Source organism: Rhinoderma darwinii, chromosome 4, assembly GCF_050947455.1.
Source record: "Rhinoderma darwinii isolate aRhiDar2 chromosome 4, aRhiDar2.hap1, whole genome shotgun sequence".
Classification (NCBI taxonomy): domain Eukaryota; kingdom Metazoa; phylum Chordata; class Amphibia; order Anura; family Rhinodermatidae; genus Rhinoderma; species Rhinoderma darwinii.
The window spans coordinates 384,948,531-384,975,334 of NC_134690.1; the positions used below are offsets into that span (position 1 = coordinate 384,948,531).

At 42.9% G+C, this 26,804-nt stretch overlaps 1 non-coding gene across 1 annotated transcript; it reads right to left on the bottom strand.

Annotated features, from left to right (window-relative positions):
• Positions 1-10,758: 10,758 nt before the first annotated feature.
• Positions 10,759-10,852, bottom strand: TRNAI-UAU (transfer RNA isoleucine (anticodon UAU)). Its single transcript has 2 exons — positions 10,815-10,852; positions 10,759-10,794 (listed from the first exon to the last, which is right to left on the bottom strand). It is a non-coding gene; the product is annotated as a tRNA-Ile (tRNA).
• Positions 10,853-26,804: the final 15,952 nt, after the last annotated feature.

The window sequence follows — 26,804 nt, forward strand, 5'->3', positions numbered from 1 at the left end:
TGACTTCCTCAGTCTGGCTGTAGACCTAGAAATACATAGGTCCAGCCAGAATGAAGAAATGTCATGGTAGTAAAACCAATACGCTCCGCAGCACACATAAGATCTGCGGACTTCATTGCGGAATTTTGACTCTCCATTGAAGTCAATGGAGAAATTCCGCCATGAGTCCGCCACTGCTCCGCAACAGACAGAGCATGCTGCGGACACCAAATTCCGCTCCGCAGCCTATGCTCCGCAGCGGAATTTTACGCCTCGTCTAAACGAACACTGCTAAATTAAAGTGTAAGTCAATGGACAAACGGCTCCGCTGCGGATTAACGCTGCGGAGTGTCCGCAGCGGAATTTAAGTGAAATTCCGCCACGTGTGAACCCAGCCTAACAGAGCACATGCAGCATGGAAGCTAGGAATGCAAATTTCTCCTTTGTAGGGTTCCATTTATTTTAATATAGGGCAACGAGTTTTCATAGCGCACCCTGAGAAACAGAATATAACTGGAAATACACTTTAACTATGCAACATAGGAACTATTTCTGACAGTAAGACATTTAAGCACATGGATGACTAATTCATCTATTCCACTAAATATTTCATAGTATCAGTTTCCTCTTAATAACTTTAGTTGTAATAAGTATAACACGCTGACATATTGTTAAGTGACTTTTTGTTTTATTTTAGTCATGTACAAAACTCTATGAATTACAAGTCCGAACATTTGTTTCACATTATTCTGTCACAGCAATTAATGTGCACTAGAATGTGCCAGAAAAGGGAAACGGAGAAAAGACAGAATGTGCTACATAGAGGTGACAATGCTGCCATCTGCTGGCCAATAAGTAAAATACAACTGGATCAGTAAACAGGATACACAGTACACATCCCATCCCTCATTGCGCCATAAATGTATTTATGGCAGCATTGCTTTAACACATTGTGCCGTACATTTACAGTTCAGTGATGGTGCAAGTGCGGGAAAGTTTTTCCATTTTCCCCTCAAAAAAAAAAAAAAAGGAAATAAAAGATAATCGCTTAGTTAGAGCTTCCACCTAAATGGTGCCAGTGAAAACTATAACTTGTCCTTCAAAAATCAATCGATTATACAGCTACGCCCATCCGAAATTCCATGCTAAAAAGAAAAAATGGAGGCGACCCTAACCCATTGGCAACATCCGATGTACTATTACGCTGAATGTATGCCATAACAATATGGCGCTGGCTCAGGAGCTAAATCCGAACCATAAGGCCAAAGCCACACGTGGCGGAATTCCTCTTGAATTCCGCAGCGGACACTCCGCAGCGTTAATCCGCAGCGGAGCCGTTTGTCCATTGACTTCCACTTTTATTTAGCAGTGTTCGTTTAGACGATGCGTAAAATTCCGCTGCGGAGCATAGGCTGCGGTGCGGAATTTGGTGTCCGCAGCATACAATGAATGTTGCGGACCAGTGGCGGACTGGTTGCGTACTCATGGCGGAATTTCTCCATTGACTTCAATGGAGATTCTAAATTCCGCAATGAAGTCCGCAGCTGTCATGCACATGTTATGAGTGCTGCGGATGCGTCTTGCTTTTTTGACATGACATTTCTTCATTCTGGCTGGACCTATGTATTTCTAGGTCTACAGCCAGACTGAGGAAGTCAATGGGGCTCCCGGAATTACGGGAGCGTTGCTAGGAGACGTCAGTAAATAGTCACTGTCCAGGGTGCTGAAAGAGTTAAGCGATCGGCAGTAACTGTTTCTGCACCCTGGACAGTGACTACCGATCCCAATATACAGCAACCTGTAAAAAAAATAGAAGTTCATACTTACCGAGAACTCCCTGCTTCTGTCTCCAGTCCGGCTTCCCAGGATGACGTTTCAGTCTAAGTGACGGCTGCAGCCAATCACAGGCTGCAGCGGTCACATGGACTGCCGCGTGATCCAGGGAGGTCGGGCTGGATGCCGAAAGAGGGACGCATCACCAAGACAACGGCCGGTAAGTATGAAATTCGTGTACTTTCACTAGGGAAAGTGCTGTCCCTTCTCTCTATCCTGCACTGATAGAGAGAAGGGAAGCACTTTTACCGCAGTCCGCAGCAGCTAGTCCGCATCAATTTACTGCACATTTTGGGCAGATCCGCCGCAGAATCTGCAACGCAGATTCTGTGCGGCATTGATGCGGACAGTTGCAGAGGAAATCCGCCACGTCTGGCCATGCCCTAAGTGGCAAATGCTGGCTGATTCAAACAACTAACCTCCACTTGCAATGGCCGGGATCGGAGAATACTCCCATCTCAGCCGTCTAACCCCTCAGATGCCGTGGTCAATAGCAACAGCGGCATCTGCGTGATTAGATAGAGGAAGGGGACTCCCTCTGTTTCCGATCGCACTTCCCACGACAAAATTTGAAGGCGCATAGTGGTTGGCATGATGGCAGCCGGAGGCCTATTCAAGGCCCTCAGGTCTGACTTCTGTGATCTATTATTAGACCTTGCATGAATCAAGGCTTGATAGTAGAGCACAGATAAAAGCAATACGCTGCATAAGTGATCCAAAGATCGCATGTTTAAGTCCCCTTGGTGGACTAAAAAAAATTTAAGAAAATGTTTACTAAAATGTTTGTCAAAAATAACAAATTTTAACCTTTTTTTACCATTTTTCACCAAAAATTGTGTAAGCGATAAAAAGATGTAAAAGTTCTCGCCGAGTCTATGACTGTCTGAACTATTCAAATATCTAGTTATTTAACGCCACAGTAAAAAAAAAAATCACAATGCAAGCGTAACATAAATAAATAAATAATAAATAATTGTTGTGTTTTGGTCACCTCACTTTCCATAAAAAATGTAATAAAAAGTGATCCGAAAGTCACATGTACCCCAAAATGGTACGATTAAAAACAACATCTCACTACACAAGAAACGACCCTCACACCGCTCAATCGACTGAGTTATGGCTCTCAGAATATGGCCAACAATTTTTTTTTAACAAATACTTTTTTCCTTGTAAAAGTTGTAAAACATTAAAAAAAAACGACACAAATTTGGTATCGCTGTAATGGTATTGACCCACAGAATAAATTTAACATGTCGTTTTTACTGCACAGAGAACGACGTAAAAGCAAAACTGTAATGGCAGGAAGGAGGTGAAGGGAAAGTGAGCCCTAATCTACCCACCGCCCTGTCCCTGCCTACTTGCAACGACCCGCCCTAGGCGACGGGGTACAACTGGGCGGCGGTCCCTACGCTGTCTAAGTGCACGGGAGAACAAACAGGGAACACGCAAGGGAAGGGGCAGTAGCCCACGGAACGCCGCGAGGAAACGGAGCGGTGAATGAGTTGTCAGGACCAGGATGAAGTGGAGTATACCCAAGTGAGCACGGAGGAGGAAGCAAGCCGGAGGCAAAGCAAAGCGGGTTAAGCAGAACAGCAGCAAGGCAGAAGCACGGCAGAAGCAGGCTGGAGCAAGCAGCAGTGGGGCCAGGAATCCAAAAGAATTACAAGCAATGAGGAGGAGAACACGGCAGGTAATAAAGGACAGGGGGCGGAGCTAACTCCGACTGACCAGGCCGCGATAGGCTCTCCCACTCTTGAGCCTGCCACCCTGGTTGGTGGGAGATGGTGTCAGTCGAACAGGTCTGGCCTCAGGTGTGGATTGATTAATCCCAGGAGTATACCTAGACGTAGTACCTGGCAGATCCCTAACAAAAACTTTGGTAAATTAAATGGTGCCTTTAAAAACTACAGCTTGTCCCACAAAAACAAGCCCTCATAGGGCAATAGAATAACAAAAAGTTTATGTGTCTTGAAATGACGATGGAATAATGAAAATGAAAAAAAGAAAATTGTCTGTGTCTCCAAGGGGTTAAAGGGATTGTACCACAAAGGACATTTTCACCTAACCACAGAATAGGTGATAAATGTGTGATCGCTACGGGCCCCACCAGTGAGGCCCCCACTGATTACTACAATGGGGGACCTGAGACCCCCATTCCTATTCACTGCACAACCGTCGTGAGGAGGAGTTTGAATAGAGTGGTGGTCACGCATGAGTTCTGCCGCTTCATTAAATTTCTATGGGACTGACGGAAACAGCCGAGTGCAGCCCCTTTAAATGTTTAATTGTAATAATCATTATAATTATAATTAAAGGCTAACTAAACTCTCAAAAAAAACATGTCACTTAGTGACATGTCAGAATTTCCAAGCACTGAGACCCCCACGATCACAAAATGAAGCTGCAGAAGCGCTCGGGTGAGCGTTGTGCCATTTAGTTTTAGATCGGCTATCCTCGGTAATGCCGAGCAAGCGATGTACAAAGCCGATCAGAAACTAAGCAGCACAGGACTCACCCGAGCGCTTCTGCACCTTTATTTTAGTGATCAGTGGTGGTCTCAGTGCTCGGACCCCCACCGATCAAAACTTCTGACATGTCACTATGACACAGGAAAGAAAGGAAAACACTGATCCAGCGCAGTGAAGTTAAAATGAAAACTCGGTTTCAATTTTATTCCGAAATCTTTAAAACGGGAAGTAGTTTCCAGTATAAGGATATGTATTTTGAATGTTGCTTACGCGCTTTAGACGTGTACAAAACGTGTGCAAGCCATGAGGAAGGAAGTGGTACACGTCTGAAACGCGAAGGCAACATTCGGAATACATATCCTTATAATAGAAGCTATTTCCCGTTTTAAAGATTTCGGAATAAAATTGAAACCGAGTTTATTTTAACTTCACTGCGCTGGATCAGTGTTTTCCTTTCTTTCCTGCTTCACTGCCGTGTGCCGTCGCGGCGATCCTGGCGCTGCCCGTGGTTGAAACCTGCCCGTGGTAGAAACCTTTTTCTCTGAATAAATGAGGTACCTATAGAAAATAGGGTACTTGTGGCACATATCCTTTTAGCTACTAAATTAGGGATAACTAGGTATTTGGAAGAGTGTGAACCTTCCCTCTGTTGGGGAAATATATGATATGCTAAATACTACATGTGCTTACGAAAAAATGATGGCATATAAAGATCACAAATACCCGCAGTATGTAGAGACCTCGAAGAATTGGCATCTTTTTTCTCAAAATTGTATATCCCCGTAATACATGTTTGAAACCGATATATTTAAACCTGAAACTCTCTATTTTTGTTTTGTTTTTGTACATATGTTTTTGCCCTATTTTCAGGGCCTTTTTGTGTGTGTTGATCACATGCAACATGTTTAATGTATTTTCTCTCTCCGCATGGTTAGTACTTTGTATAAATGTGGGGGTGCTTAGAATGACTCTGAGTTGCCAATTTATGACACTATGCTAGTTCTATGTACTAAGTATATTATGTGCTATAATGCGTTTTTGTACAACCATGTGTTTGTGGTTATTGTGTATTATATTTGTCATTTTGAAAATTTTTCAATAAAAATATTGATGGTAAAAGTGAAACCTGCTAAATGGTGAGCTGGAGGATTCCTCCCAAAATTTCTTATGTCACTATCACATGTCAAAAGTTTTTTGAAAGTTTACTTACCCTTTAATAGTCAAAAATGTGGTTTATTCCAGACTTCCTAATAAATTATTTTAAGTGCAGGTGCCAATGACAGCAGACACTGTGGGATCTTCATCGTGCCCGATTTCCATACCTGTGCCCACCAAAACAGCAGGCGATAACTTTGCATTTCACCATATTAAATGACATCACTCTGTCTAAGGCTAGGGATCCACAGCGACAGGACTGAAGAGTCGGTTTTTGAGCTGCACCGTGGATAACATAACAGTCGCTTACATCAACATGTTAAAGGGCGTTTACGTGCAAACAATGTGTTTTTGGGGTTGCAATGCGCATCATTGTATCATCAAAAAAAAATAATTCATGGTCCCAGATGAAGAGGGTAAAATAAAAATATGTCTGAGCATGGGCAGGTTTGGTCAAAGAGAATGTAAAAATGTCAGAAAGGATGATGTTTAGTAAAGGGTTGGATGTAATCTTATTGCTCTCTGAATGCAAAAATTTGGGGAAGGTTTCTGCATCAGCAAGCTTCCTACCAGCCCAAAATATCGCAGCTTAAGCCCCAGCTCTTCTTGTATCATTGTTTCACATCCACTGGCACTGGGTGAAATATAGAAGATTTGCATCTAGAACTGGATTTGTTAAAGGGTTCAAAATCTACTGATTTGAGGTATATCAGATTGGTGGGGGTCTGTGAGCTGGAAAAACCACTAATACCCAGGCCGTGACACCCAGCATTGCTCCAGAAGCCCTTAAAAGTTACACTGGTGCCAATACTGCCCAGGTGCCAACTCAATAATGCGCCATAGTTGAGATCTCAAGTTACAGCTAACAGACCCCCCACTATTGATATCTTCCGAGTAACCATCATATCATCTGGTAATCTAGGAGCACAGTATTATCTGCTCTTCCACACCCAGACTCAAGTAAAAAAAACTCCAGCAAGGAAATTTTGGCTGGATTCGCAAATATGTAAATTGGTGCCGTTTTCACATTGACTGCAGGTAAAAGCACTTTCCTTGTTGACCCTTTGGAGACACAATTTTACTTTTTTCATTTTCAATTCAATTTTATATGACCTCTTCCCCTGAGCCATAACTTTTTATTTTTTTCAACATATCTGTATGACTGCCTGTTTTTTGTGGTATGCGTTTTAGCCTTTAGGGTATGTTCACACGGCAGCGTCCGTAACGGCTGAAATTACGGGGATGTTTTCAGGAGGAAACATCCCCATAATTTTAGCCGTAACAGCATGTGCAGGCGCTTGAACGCCGCGTCCATTACGGACGTAATTGGCGCTGCTTTTCATTGGAGTCAATGAATAACGGCTCCAATTACGCCCCAAGAAGGGACAGGTCGCTTCTTTGACGCGGGCGTCTATTTACGCGCCGTCATTTGACAGCGGCGCGTAAATATACGCCTCGTGTGAACAAACGTCAGCCCATTGCTTTCAATGGGCAGATGTTTGTCAACGCTATTGAGGCGCATTTTTCGGACGTAATTCTGGGCCAAAACGCTCGAATTACGTCCGTAATTAGTGTGGGCACATACCCTTAGGGTATGTGCACACACAAATTAAAAAACGTCTGAAAATACGAAGCTGTTTTGAAGGGAAAACTGCTCCTTATTTTCAGAGGTTTTTTTAAGCCACTCGCATTTTTTACGGACGTTTTTGGAGCTGTTTTTCTATAGAGTCAATGAAAAACGGCTCCAAAAATGTCCCAAGAAGCGTCCCACTTCTTTTTCGTGGCCGTTTTTTTATTCAGCCGTTTTTCAAAACGGCCGCATAAAAAAATGGCCAGTCGGAACAGAACGCCTTTTTCCCATTGAAATCAATGGCCAGATGTTTGGAGGCGTTCTGCTTCGGATTTTTCGGCCATTTTTCGGCCGTTTGCGGCCTGAAAAACGGCCGAAAATAAGCCGTGTGAACATACCCTAAGGCACCGCATCCGCTTTATGCTTTGCATAGGAGGGAGTACCAAACGTTGGATTCCAACCAATCAAGCATGTATAATAGATATGCTGCCAATACATATGGTGGAGAATCCGTTCAAAGTTTAAGTGCAGAACAGTATACATATACACAGACTCATACACATATATATACTTTAACCCCTTCCCGACATTTGACGTATCCATACGCCAAAGTCGGGTAGGGAAAGTATGGAACGGGCTCACAGAGTGAGCCCGCTCCAGACTATGCCGGTGTCGGTTGTATGTTACAGCCGACACTTTAGAAAAATGGGTGGCATTGCGCTCGAGCGCGATCCCGCTCGTTTAACTCGTTAAACCGCGGCATGTGACCGCGGCATTTAAATCGTTAGAAAGAGGGGGGCGACCCCCTCTAACAGCTCATCGCTCCCCCTGTAACGCAATCGTGGGGGGGGGGGGTGGCGATGGTTGCTACGGCTGCCTGGGGGCCTAATGAAGACCCCCTGGTCCGCCATCTTTGTGCTCCAGCAAAACATGTTTTTTTTTTTTTAGTTAAACAATTAGTGTATAGGTGTTTAAACATTGTTCAAATTTTTTTTATTTTTTTCACGAGTCAGGAAATATTATAAATTAGATTCTAATTTATAATATTTCCCATTGCTGGTCACTAGATGGAGCTATTCCCAAAATTGCAGCATTGCATGTGGTAAAGCAACCACATTGCTTTTTGCTGCAAAATTGGGTAAAAAGCACTCGCTCTAGTGAGCTCTGAGAATCCCCCCCTCCTTTATCCTGGCTAGTGCCGGGAGAAACGAGGGGATTGAACGGTCTAACCTCCTACACTGTGTGTCGCCATTTTTTGAGCTAACACACAGTGTAGTAGGTTTACATACAGTAGTAAACACACACAAACACGAACATACATAGAAATCTCTTACCTGCTCCTGCCGCCGCGGCTCCCTCCGGCCCGTCCGCTCCGTCTGCTGCCGCTGGTCCAAGTGCACAAGTCCGGAAGCCGCGACCGGAAGTAGTAATCTTACTGTCCGACCGCGACTTCCGGTCCACAGGAAAATGGCGCCGGACGGCGCGAATTTCAAATTGGACTGTGTGGGAGCGGCGCATGCGCAGTTCACACACAGACGGCGTACACAGAAGTGGATGGGACGGGACCCGTTCGCAGTCCCTATGGGACTGTGGCTGCCGTATTCCATGTCTGTATGTGTCCTTAATCGACACATACAGAAATGGAAAAAAAAAATGGCAGCCCCCATAGGGAAGAAAAAGTGTAAAAATAAGAAAAAGTAACACACAAACACACAAATTAATCCAAACGTTTTTAATAAAGCACTAACATCTTTAACATATTAATTTTTTTTTTGTGGTAACACTGTTCCTTTAAGCGCTGCCTCCTGCCTGTCGGAATCATGATATACTGCAATACATTAGTATTGCAGTATATCGTGCAAGTGATCTAACGATCGCTGGTTGAAGTCCCCTAGGGGGACTAATATAAAAAGTAAAAATTTGTAGAATAAAGTTGTTTTTTTTAAGTAAAAAAAAAATAAAAAAATGTAAAGTTAAAAAAAAACCTTTTCCCATTTTCCCCCTAGAGCATAGTAAAAAAATAAAAAAAATAAACATAATTAGTATCGCCGCGTCAGTAAAATTCTGAACTATTACTATATATCTTTATTTAACCCGCACGGTGAACGCCGTAAAAAATTTTTTATTGTAAAAGCCAGAATCTCTATTTTTTGTCACCTAATCTGCCACAAAAAATGTAATAAAAAATGATCAAAACATCGCTTGTACCCCAAAATGGCATCATTAAAAACTACAGCTTATCCCGCAAAAAAATAAGCCCTCATACCACTTAATTGACTGAAAAATAAAAAAGTTATGGCTCTCGGAATTTGGCCACACAAAATAAATTTTATTTTTTACACTTAGGTTTTTACTTGTAAAAGTAGTAAAATATAGAAAAAACTATATATATTTGGTATCGCCGTAATCGTATTGACCCTCAGAATAAAGTTAACATGTTGTTTTAATTGCACAATGAATTCCATAAAAACGGCGCGCAAAAAACCATGGAGGAATCGCTATTTTTTTCATTTTCTACCCCACAAATATTTTTTTTCCCGTTTCCAAGTACATTATATGGCACAATAAATGATGCTACGAAAAACTACAACTCGTCCCGCAGAAATCAAGCCCTCATAGGACTATATTGATGGAAAAATAAAGACGTTATGGCTTTTGGAAGGTGGGGAGGAAAAAACTAAAGTCAAAATATGAAAAATGGCTGCGGCGGGAAGGGCTAAAATCCTCTGACATTTAACAGCTTATCCTCTGCCGGTTATCTTTGCTTTGTTCTCCATCGGAATTAGGGGACGCTGTAACGTACGAAGGTCAGGGCTAGTGATGACCACAGTGCAGGAACACATGACATATGCCAAACATATTCATTCACCCTGGGTATACCAAGAGACTGTCCTTTTGGCATACCCTAGACAGGTGTGCGCAGTATAAAATAGAGGGATGCGTCGCCCAGACTCCCCGGGCACATCGCTACTTGTATGTTCACACTGAGTTTTTTTATGAGTTTTTTTACACGGAAACCGTGCCGCAAAACTCGTCAAAAAACGTCCGAAAATGCCTCCCATTGATTTCAAAGGGAGGCGGAGGCGTCTTTTTCCCGCGAGCGGTAAAACCGTCTCGCAGGAGAAAGAAGGGACAAGCCCTATCTTCGGGCATTTACGCCTCTGACCTCCCATTGACATCAATAGGAGGCAGAGAAAGCGTATTTCGCTGAGTTTTATGCTTGCGGCGCTCAATGGCCGCGGGAGAAAAAGGCCGCGAAAAACGCAGCGAAAATCGGCGTGCAGGGAGAGGAAAATCTGCCTCAAACTTCCAAACGGAATTTTGAGGCAGAATTTTCGCCTGCAGAAAACACCATGTGAACCCAGCCTAAATATGGGCAGTGACATTCGGGGCATTGAGTTGTTGGAATCCCCCGCCAGAGCGTCCAGGGATTCTGCTCCTGCAGGAACCCCTGATGTCACTGTCCATTTATGGGCAGTCATGTCAGGGGCTTTAAACTACACTACAACTCCCAATGTCCGTTCTGTAGTTGTAGTTGGTTCACAGCTGGAGAACCACAGGTTACAGAACCTCTGATCTAGATTATCAGACCTTCATCCTTCATTGCAAATACTTGACACTGGATTAAAGGCATTGGACTATATATACTATATATATATATAATCGTTATAATACATACTTAATAAATCACTGATATTTACAATGCACATCACTATAATAAAATCATGTTTTTAAAGGGAAGGAAAAAGATGATGCTCCAGGTGAGGCTCGAACTCACAACCTCGGCATTGCTTTGCATTGTACTGCTGTATAAGTACCGCGCGCTAACCGATTGCGCCACTGGAGCTCTGACATGTGTTCCTACAGAACGCTTCATCAGCCTTCGTAGAGGGCGGTCATATGACGTCACACTCCCCGTCAATTCCTTGTATTCAGCGTCTAATGTCAGCCTGGAGTTCCGAGGATCGCGCATTAGACGTCACTCAATGAGCTTCCCCTGCCCCGCTCCGTGCAGCTCTGTGTAGTCTCATGTAGTGTGGGTTTATCATTGTGCCACTGACCTCTAGCGGCGGAATGTGATATTTCAATCGTAAAATCTGTAGTATAAGTACGTGTCTTGTTTATTCAGTTCACTGTCGGATCTGCTGTTCTCTGTGTGTCAGGAGCTTTTACTTGAAGAGAGGTTATTGCATGTTTTTTGCAACCACCATGTTATGGCAATATGGATTGTGTCAGGCATAGAAGCCCCCAGAACACTGCCAACCACATAAGACCCCAAAATAGTGCCCCATCCACAAAAGGCCACCTGACAATGTGCCAACCACTGATGTCCCAATGACTCTGTCAGCCACAGGTGCCTTATATTAGTGTCCCAGATAGAAAAACCTGCCAGCCACAGGTGCCCTTATACTACAGCCAGATAAATGCCCCCATAACACAGCCAGCCAGATGCCCCCATAACACAGCCAGCCAGATGGCCCCATAACACAACTAGACACAATCCCCCATAACACAGCCAGACAGGTGCCCCCACAGGTGTCCCCTCATAAAATACAGGCATGGTGTGCTGCTTCACTGCATCTGGTGCCGCTACGATCAGATCTCCTGACAGGTCAATGCGGCTTTTCAGTGTTTCAGCAACAGAAATCGGAAAATGACCCAACAGAGAAACTCCCGGCATTGAGGATGCCACATATTCTGCCAATCTGAGATTAGTGGAGCTGAAACAAATCTAAAAATTCAGTAATTTGTGATCTCAATATTAAAGATACTCGGAGAGTGTGGAGTTATTTGTTTTTTTTTTGTGGTGTACAAATTTTGTAGCATTTAAAAGCATTAACCCCTTCCCGCCGCAGCCCTTTTTCAGATTTTCATTTTCGTTTTTTCTTCCCCACCTTCCAAAAGCCATAACGTCTTTATTTTTCCGTCTATATAGTCCTATGGGGGCTGAATTTTTGCGGGAGGAATTGTAGTTTTTCGTAGCACCATTTATTGTGCCATATAATGTACTAGGAAACGAGGAAAAATAATATTTGTGGGGTAGAAAATGAAAAAAACAGCGATTCCTCCATTGTTTTTTGCGCGCCGTTTTTACGGAATTCACTGTGCAATTAAAACAACATGTTAACTTTATTCTGTAATACGACTATGGCGATACCAAATATGTATAGTTATTTCTATATTTTACTACTTTTACAAGTAGTGTAAAAAAGAAAATGTATTTAGTGTCGCCAAATTCCGAGAGCCATAACTTTTTAATTTTTCCCTCGATTAAGTGGCATGAGGGCTTCATGTTTGTTGGATAAGCTGTAGTTTATAATTATTATTTTTTTTACATCATTCACCGTGCGGGTTGCATAATGATATATTGTAATAGTTCAGACTTTTACGGACGCGGCGATACCAATTATGTTTATTTATTTATTTACTATGCTCTAGGGGGACAATGGGAAAGGTTGTTTTTTTTTAACTTTAAATTTTTTAATTTTTTTTACATTAAAAAAACCCTTTATTTTACTCATTTTTACTTTTTTTATTAGTCCCCCTAGGGGACTTCAACCAGCGATCGTTAGATCACTTGCACTATATACTGCAATACTAATGTATTGCAGTATATCGTGATTCTGACAGTCAACTATTAGGCCTCATTTACACGAACATGATATACGTCCGTGCGACTCGCGTGCTTTTCACGCGGATCGCACGGACCTATACAAGTCTATGGGGGCATGCAGACAGTCCGTGAGTTTTGCTCAGCGTGAGTGCGCTGAAAAAACTCACGACATGTTCTAAATTTCTGCGTTTTTCACGCATCACGCAATGGGTGCATGAAAACCACGCAGGTCGCACGGAAGCACTTCCGTGCGAACTGCGTGATTCGCGCAAGAGCTGTCAAACTCAGAATGTAAACAGAAAAGCACCACGTGCTTTTCTGTTTACTAACATCCAAACGGAGTGTCTTAGAGATGAGCGAACCGTCCGAACCGAACTTCACCGGGTTCGGCCGAACTAGTTTTGACCGAACCCGGCAAAAAATGTTCCGGTACGCATCAGGAGACAGTCACTGTCCAGGGTGCTGAAAGAGTTCAACTGGTTCAGCACCCTGGACAGTGACGTCCGATCACAATATACATGAACGTGGAAAAAAAAAAGAAGTTCTGACTTACCGATAACTCCCGGCTTCTTCCTCCAGTCTGACCTCCCGGGATGACGATTCAGTCCAAGTGACAGCTGCAGCCAATCACAGGCCAAGCACAGGCTGCAGCCAATCACAGGCTGCAGCGGTCACATGGACTGCCGCGTCATCCAGGGAGGTGGGGCCGGATGTCAAGAGAGGGACGCGTCACCAAGGCAACGGCCGGGAGACCGGACTGGAGGAAGCAGGAAGTTCTTGGTAAGTATGAACGTCTTTTTTTTATTCACAGGTTGCTGTATATTGTGATCGGAATTCACTGTCGAGGGTGCTGAAAGAGTTACTGCCGATCAGTTAACTCTTTCAGCACCCTGGACAGTGACTGACGTCGAGTAGCCCCATCTCTATGATGGCGGCTGCGCGAAAATCAAGCAGCCGCGCATCATACACTGATGACACACGGAGCTGTCAAAACACACATGCTCGTGTAAATCAGGCCTTAAGCTGAGCCTGAGGCAGCACTTAATAGGATCACAAAGATGGCGGACCTGGGTGCCTTTCATTAGGCCCCCAGGCAGCCATAGCAACCATCCCCCCCCCCCCGATTGCGTTGCAGGGGGCGCGATGAGCTGTTAGAGGGGGTCGCCCCCCTCTTTCTAACGATTTAAATGCCGCGGTCGCTATTGACCACGGCATTTAACAAGTTAAACTAGCGGGATCCCGCTTGTTACTCTGAGGTGTCGGCTGTAACATACAGCCGACATCGGCCTCGTATGGAGCTGGTTCACTCTGTGAGCCCGCTCCATACTTCCTCTACCCGACTTTGGCGTATGGATACGTCAAATGTCTTGAAGGGGTTAATGTTTTTTCTACATTTATCCCCTTCCCGCGTTGTGACGTTCATGCGCGCCCGATGGAAACTCTGCAATCAATACTGATCCCTGGGTCATCAGAGGCACGCGGGTCTTTGATATGTAATATATGTCAGAATGTTATAATGTCCTATTAATCCCCTGAACGCAAAAACATGAAATGTAAAAGCAGATTTTATTTACATATTTATTTATTCTTATATTTATTCAGTGTACACCACATAACATAAGATAATATATTCATATTTGATATCGCCATAACCGTAACAACCTTGACTATAAAACTTTCATTTTCAGGATTGGTGAACTGAAAAAAAAAGAAACAAAAGAAAAACTATGTTTTTTTTTTATTGGCCCCAAAATAGAAATCCATATAAATTAAATGTACCCCCAAAATGGTGTCTAAAGAAGGTTCAACTGATTTCTCTTATCACAAGGCCTCATACAGACACGTCAATGATGAAATGCAGAGACGCAAAAATGTGAGCATTTCTGTGGTTCTTAACCCCTTAAGGACACAGCCGATTTTTTCAAATCGGACATGTGTTACTTTATGTGGTAATAACGTTGGAATGCTTTTACCTATCCAAGCAATTCTGAGATTATTTTCTCATGACATATTGTACTTTATGTTAGTGGAAAAATGTGGTCGATAAATTCGGTATTTATTTCTGAAAAACACCAAAATTTAGAGAAAATTAGCAAAAATGTGCATTTTTCTAAATGTAAACGTATCTGCTTGTAAAACAAATAATAATACCACACAAAATAGTTACTAGTTAACATTTCCCATATGTCTACTTTATGTTGGCATAATTTTTTGAACGTCCTTTTATTTTTCTAGGACGTTACAAGACTTAGAACTTTAGCAGTAATTTCTCATATTTTAAAGAAAACTTCAAAATGCTATTTTTTCAGGGACCAGTTCAGTCTGAGGTGGCTTTGAGGGCCTTATATATAAGAAAGTCCCCATAAATCACCCCCATTTTGAACACTGCACACCTCAAGGTATTCGAATCAGCATTCACAAAGTGTTTTAACCTTTTAGGCGTTTCACAGGAATTAAAGCAAAATAGTGGTGAAATGTAAAAATTTTATTTTTTTGCCAAAATTCATTTCTAATAAAAAAAAAAAATTGTACCACAGAAGGTTTTACCTAAGAAATGCAACTCAATATTTTATTGCCCAGATTCTGCAGTTTTTAGAAATATCCCACATGTGACCCTAGTGTCCTAATGGACTGAAACACCGGCCTCAGAAACAAAGGAGCACCCAGTGGATTTTGGGCCCCCTTCTTTTTAGAATATATTTTAGGCACCATGTCAGGTTTGAAGAGGTCTTGTGGTGCCAAAACAGTGGAAACACCCCAAATGTTAACCCATTTTGGAAACTACACCTCTCAAGAATTTATCTAGGGGTATAGTTAGCATTTTGACCGCACAGGTTTTTCGCTAAATATATTGGAATTAGTCTGTAAAAATGAAAATCTACTTTTTTTTCTGAGAAAACATAGAAATGTTTAATATTTACAAGGAATAATGAAGAAAATGCACCCCAACATTTGTAAAGCAATGTCTCCCGATTATGGCAATACCCCATATGTGGTAATAAACTGCTGATTGGATCCACAGCAGGGCTCAGAGAAGGGAAGGAGCGCCATTTGGATTTTGGATTTCTGATTTTGCTGGAATGGTTTTCGGTGCCATGTTGCACTTGCAACGCCCTGGAGGGACCTAAACAGTGGAAACCCCCAAAAGTGACCCCATTTTGTAAACTACACCTCTCAAGGAATTTATCTAGGGGTATAGTTAGCATTTTGACTACACAGGTTTTTCACTAAATATATTGGAATTAGTCTGTGATAATAAAAATATACTTTTTTCCAGAAAAAACAGAGACATTTTTAATTTTTACATGGAATAAAGGAAAAAAAAGAACCACAACATTTGTAAAGCATTTTCTCCTGATTACGTAAATACCCCATATGTGGTAATAAACTGCTGATTGGACTCATGGCAGCGCTCAGAAGGGACGGAGCGCCATTTGGATTTTGGAGCACGGATTTTGCTGGATTGGTTTTCAGTGCCAAGTCGCGTTTGCAATGCACTGGAGGGACCAAAACCGTTGAAACCCCCCCCCCCAAAAGTGACGCCATTTTGGAAAAACCCCCATCGCGAGTGACTTAAAAACATCTGAAAATCAGGAGTGGTTTTCTCTTGAATTTCCCCTCTGCAGCATGCACTACCTGTTGCGGAGAAGCAGCGGAATTTCACTGCGGATTTCAGCCTTTGCAATGCAAAAACTGAAATCTGTGGCAAGTCCGCTGTGATATCTGCAACGTCTGAATTACCTGTCAAATATGCAAATGTTGGTGCAGATTCGTTGCGTAAATGACCCAAATCTGCACCAACATTTGCAGCGGAAAAACTCCGCCACGTCTGGCCGTGCCCTTAAAGTACCATAAAATGTACTGGGAAACTGAAAAAAAATTATTTGCAGGTTGAAATTGGAAAAAAATCGGATTCCATTTTTTGGGGGTTTCATTTTTACCGCTTTCGTCATGCAGTAAAAACAAAAACTTGACTTTATTCTGCGGCTCATTTCAATTACGGTGATACCAAATTGATATCGTTTTTTTTATATTATACTACTTGTTTTGTTTCACCACATTCTGAGAGCCGTAACTTTTTTATTTTTCGGTTAATTGAGCGGTGGGAGGTCTTATTTTTTGCGGGACGAGCTGTTGTTTTTATTGGTACCATTTTTTGGTACATAAAAAGTGATTAAAAAGTTGTATTACATTTTGTTTGATAGCTAAGGTGACAAAAAAAACTGTGATTTCGGCGGTTTAAATTATGACATTTTTTTTTACGGTGTTCACCATGGGAATTAAATAATAGTATATTGTAATAGTTCGGCCTTTTACGGATGTAGCGATACCAATTTTGTTCTTGTTTTTTACATTACTTTAGAAGAACAATGGGGAAAGGTTTTTCTTTTTTGAACTTTAAAAAAAATAATAATTCTCACTACTAATAACTTTAATTCTTCTACACATTTTATTAGTCCCCTCAGGGGACTTGATCCAGCGATCATTGGATCCCCGGGTACAATATGCTGCAAAACTAATGTATTGCAGTATATTGTTATTCTTACAGGCTTCTATAACCGCACGATCGCTGTTCTTGTCCGTTAGTCCTGGGTGTCAGCTGTAATACACAGCTGACACCCGCAGCGTATGGAGCGGGCTCAGCACGTGAGCCGGCTCCATACATCAACTCCCGCACCATGACGTGCTATTAAGTCATAGTGCGCAAAGGGGTTAATGCGCAGCGGATGGTTCAAAGTGAAAATTGAAATTTTCCACTGATATGCCATTTTAGTGCATAATATGTTGTGCCCAGTTTGTACCGCAGAAGACAAATACCTCATAAAACTTTAAGAGGGTTCTCCCGGGTATGGCGATGCCATATATGTGGGTGCAAACTGCTGTTTAGGCACGCTGCAGGGCTCAGAAGGGAGGGAACGCCATTTTGCTTTTGGAGCGCAGATTTTGCTTGATATTAGTTGTTTGGGGTTTTACTGGTATTTCAGTTTATATTGTGGGGGGCATGTGTAAGCTGGGCGGAGTACATCAGGGTATATGTAATCTGGGCGGAGTACATCAGGATATATGTAATCTGTGCGGGTACATCTGGGTATATGTAATATGTGAGGAGTACATCAGGGTATATGTAAACTGTGCGGAGTACATCAGGGTATATGTAATCTGTGAGGAGTACATCAGGGTATATGTAAGCTGTGAGGAGTACATCAGGGTATATGTAAGCTGTGCGGAGTACATCAGGGTATATGTAATCTGTGAGGAGTACATCAGGGTATATGTAAACTGTGCGGAGTACATCAGGGTATATGTAATCTGTGCGGAGTACATCAGGGTATATGTAAGCTGTGCGGGTACATCTGGGTATATGTAATATGTGAGGAGTACATCAGGGTATATGTAAACTGTGCGGAGTACATCAGGGTATATGTAATCTGTGAGGAGTACATCAGGGTATATGTAAGCTGTGAGGAGTACATCAGGGTATATGTAAGCTGTGCGGAGTACATCAGGGTATATGTAATCTGTGAGGAGTACATCAGGGTATATGTAAACTGTGCGGAGTACATCAGGGTATATGTAATCTGTGCGGAGTACATCAGGGTATATGTAAGCTGTGAGGAGTACATCAGGGTATATGTAATCTGTGCGGAGTACATCAGGGTATATGTAAGCTGTGCGGAGTACATCAGGGTATATGTAATCTGTGCGGAGTACATCAGGGTATATGTAAGCTGGGCGGAGTACATCAGGGTAAATGTAAGCTGTGTGGAGTACATCAGGGTATATGTAATATGTGAGGAGTACATCAGGGTATATGTAATCTGTGCGGAGCACATCAGGATATATGTAATCTGTGCGGAGTTCATCAGGGTATATGTAATCTGTGCGGAGTACATCAGGGTATATGTAAGCTGTGCGGAGTACATCAGGGTATATGTAATATGTGAGGAGTACATCAGGGTATATGTAATCTGTGCGGAGCACATCAGGGTATATGTAAGCTGTGCGGAGTACATCAGGGTATATGTAATCTGTGCGGAGTACATCAGGATATATGTAATATGTGAGGAGTACATCAGGGTATATGTAAGCTGGGCGGAGTACATCAGGGTATATGTAATCTGTGAGGAGTACATCGGGGTATATGTAATCTGTGAGGAGTACATCAGGGTATATGTAAGCTGTGAGGAGTACATCAGGGTATATGTAAGCTGTGCGGAGTACATCAGGGTATATGTAATCTGTGAGGAGTACATCAGGGTATATGTAAACTGTGCGGAGTACATCAGGGTATATGTAATCTGTGCGGAGTACATCAGGGTATATGTAAGCTGTGCGGGTACATCTGGGTATATGTAATATGTGAGGAGTACATCAGGGTATATGTAAACTGTGCGGAGTACATCAGGGTATATGTAATCTGTGAGGAGTACATCAGGGTATATGTAAGCTGTGAGGAGTACATCAGGGTATATGTAAGCTGTGCGGAGTACATCAGGGTATATGTAATCTGTGAGGAGTACATCAGGGTATATGTAAACTGTGCGGAGTACATCAGGGTATATGTAATCTGTGCGGAGTACATCAGGGTATATGTAAGCTGTGAGGAGTACATCAGGGTATATGTAATCTGTGCGGAGTACATCAGGGTATATGTAAGCTGTGCGGAGTACATCAGGGTATATGTAATCTGTGCGGAGTACATCAGGGTATATGTAAGCTGGGCGGAGTACATCAGGGTAAATGTAAGCTGTGTGGAGTACATCAGGGTATATGTAATATGTGAGGAGTACATCAGGGTATATGTAATCTGTGCGGAGCACATCAGGATATATGTAATCTGTGCGGAGTTCATCAGGGTATATGTAATCTGTGCGGAGTACATCAGGGTATATGTAAGCTGTGCGGAGTACATCAGGGTATATGTAATATGTGAGGAGTACATCAGGGTATATGTAATCTGTGCGGAGCACATCAGGGTATATGTAAGCTGTGCGGAGTACATCAGGGTATATGTAATCTGTGCGGAGTACATCAGGATATATGTAATCTGTGCGGAGTTCATCAGGGTATATGTAAGCTGTGCGGAGTACATCAGGGTATATGTAAGCTCTGCGGAGTACATCAGGGTATATGTAATATGTGCGGAGTACATCAGGGTATATGTAAGCTGTGCGGAGTACATCAGGGTATATGTAATCTGTGCGGAGTACATCAGGGTATATGTAATATGTGCGGAGTACATCAGGATATATGTAATCTGTGCGGAGTACATCAGGGTATATGTAATCTGGGCGGAGTACATCAGGATATATGTAATCTGTGCGGAGTTCATCAGGGTATATGTAAGCTGTGCGGAGTACATCAGGGTATATGTAATATGTGCGGAGTACATCAGGATATATGTAATCTTGGCAGAGTACATCAGGATATATGTAAACTGTGCGGAGTACATCAGGGCATAATAAGAGGGTAAAATAATGGGGTAAATAAATAATAATTCGCAGATATGTGGCCGGTGTCGCACTGATAAATGGCGTCCGATCTTATCTGCCTTTAGAAAACACTGCACATTTTGCATCGCCATATTCTGAGAGCCAGAACTTTTTTATTTTTTCTCCACCAGAGCTGTGTGAGGGCTTATTTGTTGCGGGACAATCTGTAGATTTCATTGGTACCATTTTGGGGTACATGCGACTTTTTGATCACTTTTTATTCTTTATTTTGGGAGGGGTGATGACCAAAAAAATAGTGATTCTGGCGTCGTTTTTTGTAGATTTTTTTGGGGGTGTTCATTGTGCGGGAAAAATAATATTATAGTTTTAGGGCACATTCACACGTGGTGGAATTCTCCAGCGGATGTTTTTTACAGTTGTTTCAATACATTTTAAGGCAAGTTATTTCAGACGTTGCTGAAAACTCTGCTGCGGACCATAGGCTGCGGTGCAGAATTTCCCCTCCGCAGCATGCACTGTCTGTTGCGGAGAAGCAGCGGAATTTCACTGCGGATTTCAGCCTTTGCAATGCAAAAACTGAAATCTGTGGCAAGTCCGCTGTGATATCTGCAATGTCTAAATTACCTGTCAAATATGCAAATGCTGGTGCAGATTAGTTGCGTAATTGCCCCAAATTTGCACCAACATTTGCAGCGGAAAAACTCAGCCACGTCTGGCCGTGTCCTTATAGATTGGGTCGTTATGAACGCGGTGACACCAAATATGTGTACTTTTTTAACGTGTTCATTTTTGTCCTATAATAAAAGTCTTATTAGGCTGGGTTCACACTGAGTTGTTTGCCGAGTTTTTTTGACGCGGAAACCGCACTGCAAAACTCGTCAAAAACGGCCCGAAAATGCCTCCCATTGATTTCAATGGGAGGCGGAGGCGTCTTTTTCCTGCGAGCGGTAAAACCGTCTCGCGGGAGAAAGAAGGGACATGCCCCATCTTCGGGCGTTTACGCCTCTGACCTCCCATTGACATCAATGGGAGGCAGAGAAAGCGTATATCGCTGAGTTTTATGCCCGCGGCGCTCAATGGCCGCGGGCAAAAAACGCCATGAAAATCGGCGTGCAGGGAGAGGAAAATCTGCCTCAAACGTCAAAACGAAATTTTGAGGCAGAATTTCTGCCTGCAAAACACTCTGTGTGAACCCAGCCCTATAGGGAAAAAAAAAAGCATTTTTTGTTTATGTAACCTATAACTTATTTTTCCACTTTTTTTTCAAATACTTTTATTACTTTTTTTTTTTTTACTTGTCCCACTAGGGGACATTTAGGCCCTGTTCACACAGGAGTTTTTTTACGAGTTTTTTTACGTGGAAACCGCGCCGCAAAACTCCTCAAAAATCACCCGAAAATGCCTCCCATTGATTTCAATGGGAGTTGGACAAGTTTTTTTACCTCGAGTAAAAAAACCGCGTCGCGGTAAAAAGAAGCGTCATGACCCATCTTGAGGTGGTTTCCGCCTCCAAAACCCCATTTCAATTAGTCAGAAAGAGGAAAAAATCGCCTCGACGAGTGTTTTGACGAGTTTTTGTCAAACCACTGTGCAAAAACCGTCTGAAGCAGTTTTTGCAGGAGGAATTTTCCTCCTGCAAAAAACTCTGTGTGAACATAGCCTAAGACTTGCAGCTTTGATCGCTGCTAGAGTACATTACACTACCTACGTAGTGTAATGCATTCCAACTGTCATTGTGACGTGACAGTCACTCTGACAGGAAGCCTATGAGTACCGGCCTCCGGCTGCTCCTCCTAGGCTTCTGTACATGGCAACCCAGAGGCCATTGTCTGGCCACAACAAGCATCGGGAGCCCCCACAATCACTTCGTGGGGGCTGCCGAAATGCTTCAAACACCTTAAATGCGGCGATCACAATCGGTCGCCGCATTTAAGGGGTTAATTGACTAAGTTAGCGTCGATGGTCCGCTGACCGGCAAGACTGTTGTGTCAGCTGTCTGGGACAGCTGGCAGCGCGGTCTTGTCGCTCAGTGACAGTTTGAAATAGTGACGAAAATGAACATCCTGGTGTGGGAACTAATACCTGACCATGACGTTCATTTACGTCATAGGTCGGGAAAGGGTTAAAGGGAAAGTATCCCTGATATTCGTTTTCCTAATTAAAACCATAGAGTGAAAGATAATCTTTTATCTAATCTGTTTTTTTGATTGTAGATTTACATGATTATGGGGCAGCCATCTTGCCTGAGCTGCTCTTAACAGCATTTAGAGATATGCTTTACAGCAGCCACGTGAACCATAGTAAACAATAGTCTGGAGCTGACCCATTGACTTCTATGGGAGAGTTTACTAGGGATGCTCTGTGACCTGTAAAGAGGTCACTGTGCCGGGAGGGGGAGGAGGGGAGCCGTGTCCATCATCTATTGTCAATGGTGGATCCTGTGTTATCTATATAGAGGTGTTACCTGTCATTGTAATCTTGCCTTTGATGATAATGAGATGACTGCTGAGAAGTGATCTCTACAGAACAGGAAGGGTCAGTCTATTATGAATGGTGGATCCTGTGTTATCTATATATAGGTGTTACCTGTCAGTGTATCATGTGATGATGAGATGACTGAAATGTGATCTCTATAGAACAGGAAGCATCAGTCTATTGTGAGGTTTAGTGGCCATTATTATTATTATTATTTTTGACCACTTTGCAAAAATCAATGGCACATGCCTTAAAGTGTACCTCCAGTTCTAATTAATAGGACCCATGCACAATACTCTCCGGGGGTCGGCAACTGTGCCACGCAAATTTAATCAATGAAGATGACGGCTATGACGGAAAATCACTGTTTGAAGTGAAGATTAATAGACAGCCAGCTTTTGGACTTACAACCTTGGTACTGAGTGATTTCAGTGCAGAAAAAGATGCAAATAAAAACCAGCTAGGTAATTGTATGCCTCCACCTGGTATCTCCATTAGTAATAAGTACTAATGCCCGATGTCAGTTTGAGCAGAGGAGTACACTTCAAAGTGTAACTAAACTTTAAAAAAATATATTAGTGGGGTCCAAGCACTGAGACTCCCACCGATCGCTAAAACGAAGCTGCAGGAACGCTCGGGTCAGCGCTGTGCTGCTTTAGTTTCTGATCGCCTTTCCTCGTAGAAGTGTAATAAAAAGTCTATGAGCCCGTACACCGCTGGCTCGGCTGTCCCAGGCAAACTGATCAAAAACTAAGCAGCACAGCGTTTACCCGAGCACTTCTGCCACTTTGTTTTAGCGATTGGTGGGGGTCCCAGTGCTCGGAGCCCCACTGATCAAAACTTCTGTCACTACGACATGTCAAACGGTTTTTAAAAGTTTAGTTACCCTTTAACATTAAAAGTTACGAAACTTACACGATTTGCTTCTCCCCTCTAATCTGTAACATGAACCGCCGGACGTAGGAACATGAAAATAATTGCGCCTCAGTAACTGAGATGGCAGTCACGCTATGTGTTATGTGATCTCAGCGTACTTAGCGTCCTCTGTTGCAATTACTTGTACGGCGGTTGTATATGTCTACACATACACAGGCAGGGACAATATGAACGCAGAGGTCACATGATACATCACATGACCGTCACATCCATCACTGGGCCGCAATTGTTGACACGCTCCCCCATCCCGGGGGGGGGGTTGTTAGGCTACGTTCACATCTGCGTCAGGGCTCCATTCATGGGTTCCGTCTGAGCTTTCCGTCAAACTGGATCCGATGCAAATGGTTTCCATTTGTCTCCGTTGTGCAAAGGTTTCGTCATTTTGACGGAATCAATACTGTGGTCGACTGCGCAATTCATTCCGTCAAAACGACTGAACCCTTACACAACGGTGACAAACGGAAACCATTTGCACCGGATCCGTCAAAATTGAAATCAATGGTGATGCAAACAGAAACCTATGGTTTCTGTTTGTTTACGTTTGGCTTCTGTTCACGGGATCCCCTGACAGAAGGGTCCGATGGAACCCACGAACAGAGTCCTGACACAGAAGTGAACGAAGCCTTACAGGTCAGGCGGGGGAAGCACAACTTATGAAGACATCTTAGGGCTTGTTCACATCAGCATTGGCTTTCCGTTCCGGGGTTCAGTCTGAGGTCTCCGTCGGGTGAACCCTGCAACGGAAAGTCAAACTGAAATCACAGCTTCCATTTCCGTCACAATTGACATTGTTAATGGTTTCCGTTAGTCACCATTCCGGCAGGTTTCCATTTTAATGACGGAATCAGTAGCGCAGTCGACTCCTCTGACGGAACCCCGGAACGGAAAGCCAATGCTGATGTGAACAGGCCCTTATAAGTAAGTCTCGTAAGTATAAATGATAAGCCAAGTATATTTACAAAGTGGCCAGCCCCTATAATAATAATAATAAAAATAACAATAATAATAATCTTATATATATTTTCGAAAGTTTGTTTGAAGCCCGATTTTTCATTGGTTTAAAATGGATTACATAATCGAGGCCATGCCCATAATCACGGGCCGTAATTACGTCCCATTATTACGGGCCCATAGACTTCTATTGGTCACGGGTACCTTCCCGTATGCTTACGTAAAGGTGCCCGTGCCGTTGAAAAATATGGAACATGTCCTATTTCAGGCCATAATTACGGCACGGGCAGGCCCATAGAAGTCTATGGGGCTCCCGTAATTACGGGTGACTATGTGTGTGTACCCTTAATTACGGGAGCGTTGCTAGGCGACGTCAGGGGATAATCACTGTCCAGGGTGCTGAAAGAGTTAACTGATCGGCAGTAACTCTTTCAGCACCCGGGACAGTGACTACCGCTGAAGTTAATAGTATTAAAAGTTAACTTACCTGCTTCTTCCTCCAGTCCGGCCTCCCGGGATGACGTTTTATCCCATGTGACCGCTGCAGCCAATCACAGGCCAATCACAGGCTGCAGCGGTCACATGGTCTGCCGCGTCATCCAGGGAGGTCGGACTGGATGTCAAAAGAGGGACGCGTCACCAAGACAACGGTACGTATGAACTTCTTTTACTTTCAATCGCTGCTGAAACGCTGTCCGAAAGGGCTGCCCCTTCTCTCTGATAGAGAGAAGGGGCTGCCAATTAATGCAGAGAAATTGAGTCCGTAAATACGGGTGGAATACGGGTCGAGTACGTTTGACCAAGGACCCGTATTTACGCCAGTATTTACGGGAAGAAAAAAATATGTTTGTGTGCATGAGGCCGAAGTTGTCTTTATTCCTCGCATTCCCCTCGCTCCAAATGATGTTCCTTTCGAGTTCAAGCAGCAACAGTTCCCAGTACGCCTTAGCAATTAAATTCATACTGAGAGGTATTTAAATAGTGAGCTTTTAATCTATCTATACTGTAAGTCAACCTCCCGAGCAACGCCGGGTATAAAAGCTAGTAGTAATAATAATAAACAACAAAATTGAATAATAATAATAATAAAAATAATATTAATAAACAAAATAATAATAATAAAAATAATAATAATAAAAATAATAATAATAAAATAATAATAATAATATAATTACTGTATAATGTATTTCTCGGGTAAAAAAAATTGATTTTCTATTACTTTTACTATCCTAAATACATGACGTTCCATCTTCAATTCACAGCCTCAGCTTCTCCCATCATAAACTGGTTGTATAAGTGATCCCAGAGAAGCTCGGCATCCCATAATGCTTATATCAGTCAGTGCTCATTGTTGCTATTGAAGTTGTCCCCCTAGAGAGTGGCGGTTCCATGTTCCAAGCTTCAGGCAGCTGCCGGCTTTACTGCACTTTCTTCTCCATGAGAACCAAAGTCATTAAAACTTTCCAGTCTGTGGCTAATTGCCCCCCGCTAAGCACAAACATGTCCCCTACATGTCATACAACTTAACGTATTGTTACAGTTGTTTCAAAAACACTTCAAAGGATGAAATTAAATGATACTGATGTGACGAAAAACACAAGGAAGCGTCCTGCATCACGGAAGAGGACACAACCGTTCCTATCCAGCCATTAAAAGTAGTAAAAAAAGGCCTAGCTAGTTATATCTGTGTCAGACGACTAATATGGCTGCAGTAACAGCTCCCATAGAGTTTGTTACTCAGCTTTCCAAAACTTCTGATCGGCAATGGCATGTCCCCTGTTCCCATAAGCCTTCGTGCATAGGGCAGAGCTTTGTGGAGGGAGCCAGTATGAAGTCCCTATGGCTCTGTGTGCCGCTGTATGGTGCTTCGTTACGTCACCGTATGATGGAGTTATTCTCCTCTAGTATTAATGCTTCTAGTGGGGAATACTTCTATTATATGGCATCCAGTGGAGCATGTCATGATTATTTTTTGTCGAATTCATGTGGGAACCAACAGAAAAAAAGTCTTCGTATACAGAGGAACAATACAGCCTATAGATTGCTATGGGTGCGGTATTACGTCTCCGTACAGATCTGTACGCTTGCCCATGTGCTTAAAGGGCTTTTCCCATAATCGTTATTTATCACCAATCCACAGGATAGGTGACAAATATCTGATCGGTGGAGATCCGACTTCTGAGACCAGCAATCATGAGAACGGGCTTACCTTGCCGTTTTTGGGAGCCCCATAGTAATGGAGAGGTAGTGCGCATGCTCGGCCACTTCTCCATTCATTTCTGTGGGGCTGTTGAAGATATTGCTCGGCAGCACTGTAGAAATTAATGAAGTAGTGGTCGAGCATGAACACTACCGCTCCATTCCTATGG